This window comes from Sminthopsis crassicaudata, chromosome 2 (assembly GCF_048593235.1).
Source record: "Sminthopsis crassicaudata isolate SCR6 chromosome 2, ASM4859323v1, whole genome shotgun sequence".
Lineage (NCBI taxonomy): Eukaryota > Metazoa > Chordata > Mammalia > Dasyuromorphia > Dasyuridae > Sminthopsis > Sminthopsis crassicaudata.
In genome coordinates this window covers 151,680,617-151,686,616 of record NC_133618.1, presented here as the reverse complement: position 1 = coordinate 151,686,616, position 6,000 = coordinate 151,680,617, and the positions used below count along the sequence as shown (strand labels likewise).

Genomic DNA, 6,000 nt, shown 5'->3' with positions numbered 1-6,000 from the left:
ACACATGTGGTTTTACCACCTCCCAATTAGCCTTATGTCTCCCCAAACATTTATTGTTGAGTTATTCCAGTTGTATCACTTTGTGACACTATTTGGAGTTTTCTTGGCAAAGATACTGGAAAGGTTTGCTATTTCCTTTTCCAGATCACTTTACAAATGAGAAACTGAAGCAAATAGGGTAAGGTGATTTTCCCAGGGTCATATTGTTGTGTCTGAGGTTGGATTTAAATTTAGGAAGATGAGCTTCCTGGTTTAGTGTTCTATCTATTGCACCAACTAGCTGCCCTTTCTCCTAAACATGCTCTTGCTCTGGTTCTTGCTCTTGCTCTTTGTTTCTGCCTGTCTGTTTCTCTGTCTCTCCCCCTTCCCCCTTCCCCCCAGTTATGGCTCTATTAATTTATCAGAATATAAGGGGAAAAAAGTAGAAAGTTCACTCACAAGTTCCCCTTCAATCTTCTGGGTATTTATTAAATATCTGTTCTTTGCCAGATGTTGTTCTAGGCTCTGGGAATATGAATATAAGCAATGAAACAATCCCTACCCTTAAGAAGTTTACATCTTGAATGGGGGAAATTACAAGTATATATATAGCATTAACAAGGTGAATAATTACAAATATGCAAAGTAATTAAGTACAAGGTAATGAGCACTATTTGTTAAGGGGATCTGGAAAGACTTCATGTAGAAAATCAAACTTAAGGAAAGTATAAAGAAGAGAAAGAATCAGTTAAATTTCTCAGTAAGTTAATTCATTGCCTAATTTTTATTAGACCTTCTGACTAATTTTCCTTTCAGCTCACTATTCCTTATTTCTTTAAGAACTATGAATTAGATTTCATATCTTTTGATTGTTCAAAGTTCCTTCCAAAGTGTTGACATTGCAATTCTATTATACTCAGTACTCTTGCTAGTAATAGACCCTTCATAGCTTAATGTATAAATCATCATGTGCTTGTTACTGATACTAGCTGTGATGGTAATACCAGAGTTAGCTGACAGATAGTTGCTATGAGACACCACTGCTTCAAACCATTCTTGAATTCTTATTGCCAGTAAACAACACCAGTTTCTGCCATTTGTACTAGATCCTCATAAACCACTTTTGGACTCAGATACAAGAAGGTTACCTCTTAGTAAGGTAAGAGAAGCATTTCTATTAAACTTGTCAATTCTTCATTCTGAGGTCAATAGGTTAGATGGAATATTTGCATTTAGAATTTTGGATCAAGAAGCTCTTGGTCCCAGTATTTTCATAGTAGGGTATGAGTTAAAGACATCCAAGGATTCCTCAACAACAGGAAAAAAAAATTCCCTAACCATACCAGATGATAGCGATTCTTGAAGGAGAACTTACTGAACCAAATATTCCAGTTAGTGGAGAGTCTTCATACATGGGTAATCAATTAAAATTTTTTTTTTTCCTGAGGCTAGGGTTAAGTGACTTGCCCAGGGTCACACAGCTAGGAAGTGTTAAGGGTCTGAGATCAGATTTGAACTCAGGTCCTCCTGAATTTAAGGCTGATGCTCTACCCACTGCACCGCCTAGCTGCCCCCAGTCAATTAAATTTTGAAGAAAAAAGCAATTTAGAATACAATAGAATCCATCAGACACTAAAAATGCATTGAACAAAAGGTAATTCTTAAGGGTTTTTGCTATATTAATAGTTCATATGTTATATATAAAATAAATAATATGAATTTTTCTTTAGATATAAATTGGATCAGATAGCTCCTACAGTCCATTCCAAATTGGACATTCTGTGATTTTTTTTTTTCTCCTTGAGGACTCAGATAGCACTTTAAGATTTCATCAAACTTTAGGCTTATCATTAAGGGCATAAATGGTCAGTGCTCTTTAAGTATTCCAAAGTGTTGAATTAACAGAGAATTCCTGTTAATGGAATGCTTCATAACAGAGTTTGCAAGTATATTTTCTTGTATTGAAAAGTCAGTACAATGTGACCAATATATTATAAACAATCCTTTTTCTAAATGCATATAATTGTACTACACAAAACAATATGGTTGGAGAAGCAAGACAATACATACATACTTAAATATACATTCTCATATATATGTATATATACGAAATAATTTATATGTATATATATGAAATAATTTATCATATTGTAGGTATAACCGGAGGTCCTTTTGGTGTGGCACTTCCTCAGTGTCACCTAAGTACATGTTACTGGTTGGATACTTTTCTATTCAAAATGACAGTCAGTCAGTCAGTCAAAAAGTATTTTTAAAGTATCTACTATTTTGCTGGGGATACAAAAGAAGCCAGTAAGAGTCTCTGCTCTCAAGGAATTCACAGTCTAATGGAGGAAACAACATGCAAACAATCAGCTACAAACAAGTTATGTATAGGATAAATTGGAGAAGAGCAACAGAGGAAAATAATGAAGGGGGATTAAGAAGGCTTCTTGTAGAAGATATGGTTTTATCTAGGACTTGAAGGAGGCTAGAGAAGCCAGGAGGGAAGAACATTCTGGGCTTTAGACACAATCAGTGAAAATGCCCAAAGTTGGGACATGGAGTGACTTTAGAGGGAGACCAGTGTTCCTTGATCAAATTGGGAGGTGGGGGGAGCAGTGTAAGAACTGGAACAGTAAGAGGGGCTTTTCATCCCAAACATAAGGTTTTATATTTAATTCTGGGGGTGATAGGGAGCCCTTGTAGTATTAAGTGTAGAGGGATGGTGTGGTCAGAGCTATGATTTAGGAAGCTCACTTTCACAGCTGAGGAAAGATAGATTGGAATTGAAAGGGATCTGAAGCAGCTGTGTACCCTCACTGATGAGTTTCTATGTTAGATCAAGACATATGACACATGTATTTCAAAGCAAAGACATTTAATTAGAATGGCAAGGTAATTACAAGGATATGCATCAAGTATCAATTATTCTTGACACTCATTACCAAATAACTACAGTCTCTGTCTATTAGATGTACTAGTTGACTTCCAGTTAACTGACCCTGTTTTTCTCCAATACAGCAAGAGAGAAACACATGAGTTGTTTCAGAAAAGTGTCATAGACTAGCACAGATGACAGATTTAGTTGTTTCCCTTTCTTTTCACCACAGTTGCAGCCTCAGGAGCAATGGATTTTTGGCATTGCAGCTAGAAGCTGCGCTCATCTTGTCACAGTAACAGTCTTAGGAGTGCTTGTGATTTTTCTTGGGAAACACTGGGGGAGCCTCCTGCTGTGTTTCTCCATTTCTCCATCACTTCACTCTCCTTGCTAGCTTGATTCTACAATCTGCGTTCATATCCGCAGCATGGTTTAGACTTAATTGCTATTTCTTTGATTCTCTCCCCTCCACTTCCCTTACATGTGTCTATTGCTCAACTATCAGAATCCCATGTCATACTATATCTGAAATATTTCCATTCTCCTTTTTAAACCATGTATGCTGAAACCATGTATGTTTCCTGAATCCATATGTACTGGGTGATATCATTAAGCTATAAGCTATGTATACATAGACTTTTGGGAAGTAATTTTCTCCAATGAAGAAAGGTTTCTCAGTACTATACATAATGGGATCATAAGCTCTGTTTACAGGCTTGCATTTGTGTCATTCAGATTGCATTGTGATAAAAATGCTGTAAAAATTTAGAGATAAGGGAAAATCTTGTGGGCTGATCATTGGCCAAAATAGTAGGCAGGATTTTCTCTTGGCCATTAAAAATGATTTGGAAATTTGGATTTGGAAAATAGGATTTGGAAGACAGGAGTAACTTGAGAGAAATAACATTGGTAAGGGTTCAGAGTTAGGGACTCAATTTTGTTCAACAAACATTTATTACAACCAATAATGTTTTAAAAATATATTAAACATTGGAGATACAATACAAAATGAAAACTGTTCCTGCTACCAAGAAGAATAATAGATATTCAGGATACAGCAAAGAAATTAGTTTGGTGTTGTTTATTGGTATTGATATTGGATTAGAAAGATGGAGTAGAACTAGATTGGAGGAAGATCTTGAGAGCTATGATAATAGATTTGGACTTAATTTCTTCTGTTTTTTTTCCTGGTTGTTGTTGGTATCACATTTTACTTCTTTTTTATTATTATTAAAGCTTTTCATTTTCAAAACAAATATATGGATACTTTTTCAAGATTGATCCTTGCAAAACCTTGTGTTACAAATTTTCCTCCCTTTGCCCCTATTGCTTCCTCCCCTCCCCATGTGCAATTCTTCTATACATATTTCTAAAATTATGGTACTACATAAAAATCAGATCGAAAAGGAAAAAGAATGAGAAAGAAAACTAACTGCAAACAAACAACAACAAAAATGGTGAAAATACTATGTCGTGATCCACACTCATGACTTAATTTCTTAAAAAATGTGGAGCATTTGGAGGTTCTTCAGAAATAATTTGACATGAAAAAAAAACAAACGGTGCTTTAGAAAGATTCCTTTGGTGGTAGTCTTTTGGATGGATTGGAGATAGAAGAGATTGAAGGCAAGGAGGCCAGCTATGTGGCTGGCATAATCATACAGACATGAGACCATGAAAACAGAGTTAGGACATTGACAGTAAGAAAGAAAAAAAGTAACAAATATCAGACATGTTTCAAGAGAAGAGTCTATAGATATTGGTGACTGTTTAGTCATGGAAAATGAAAGAGAGAAAAGAGTAAAAGATAATTTTAAAATTTGAGCCTTAAAGGCAATGAATAAAGATTTTTTTTTCTTACAAAATGACACTTATTATGTGTCAGATACTGTTTTAATTGCTGAATATGAAGAAAAGAAGTCAATCAGCTCTTAAGGGGGAGAGTAGTTGAATGGGGAGACAATATGCAAACAACTATGTGCAGATAAGTTATATGTAGGATAAATTAGAGATAACTAAAGGGAAGGGTTAGCTAGGTGGTGCAATGGATAGAAGGCCTGGAATCAGGAGGACCTGAATTCAAATGTGGCCTCAGACAATTACTAGCTGTGGAATACTGGGCAAGTCACTTAACCTTGCCTCATTTGTAAAATAAGCTGAAGAAGAAAATGGCAAACCTTTCCAGTGTCTTTGTCAAGAAAATCCAAAATAGATTCATTAGGCCTGATTAATTAACTAAACAACAACAAATAGAAGGAAGATAGTAGAATTAAGGGGGATTGGGAAAAGCTTCTTGTAAAAAGTGAAATGTAAATGGGGACTTGAAGCCAGGGAATTTAGATGGCAGAATTGAGGAGGGAGAGACTTTTAAGAAAGGTGGATAGTCAGTGAAAATGTCCAGGGTTAATATTGGAAGGATTGCGCATGAGAAAACATGAGGAGGCCAATGTCACTGAGTGGGTCATTGAGTACAATAGGGAGTGGGTGAGTGACTAGGAACAGGGAGGGCAGGTTATAAAGGGCTTTGAGCTCTAAACAAAAGATTTGATCCTGGAAATAATAAGGGACCACTGGAAAAAATAGTCATTAATTAAAATAAGGAAATTTAGAGAGGTAGCTGTGTGTGTGTGTGTGTGTGTATGAAATCACTGAATTCAGATCTGTATTTACTGTATTTGAGATAATAAGACGACTTTCATGTGGAAATGTTCTCTGAATGGTGAGAGATGCCAAACTGATGTGCAGTATTACATAAACTGCTTAACTCTGACACCATTATTAATGTTGCTCCTTTAAGTGTAAAATCTTTCCAAAGAGGAATTAATCCTTCCTGAATTCCTGAATTTCTTATGTTAGGGAGAATTTTTCAAAATCAATTATTTATTTATCTTTATTATGAATTTTTAAAATAGCAAAAAAAGTGGACATTTATATGTATTTGTATAATAAGAACAAAAAAAGGAGGTTTGTACATGAAATTGTTAAACTAATTATATACAGTTTGTCTTTCTTTTTAAATATGTAATAAAATTGAACATAGAATTTTAATAACTATTCTACTTGTCTGTGATTCTTTCTGGCTTTCCTTTTGGTCTCTCCTGTACATTAAGAAGTACTTCAATTCTTGTTTTCTCTCCTCTCGT

General features: G+C 35.1%; 1 protein-coding gene across 1 annotated transcript in view; it reads left to right on the top strand.

Annotated features, from left to right (window-relative positions):
- The first annotated feature begins 1,016 nt into the window (after positions 1 to 1,016).
- The window catches only part of LOC141553289 (uncharacterized), a 71,357-nt gene continuing 66,373 nt past the window's right edge, over positions 1,017 to 6,000 (top strand). The window contains exon 1 of the mRNA XM_074285044.1: positions 1,017 to 1,138. The gene's annotated coding sequence lies outside the window, so the exon portion shown is untranslated. The remainder of the gene's footprint in view (positions 1,139 to 6,000) is intronic.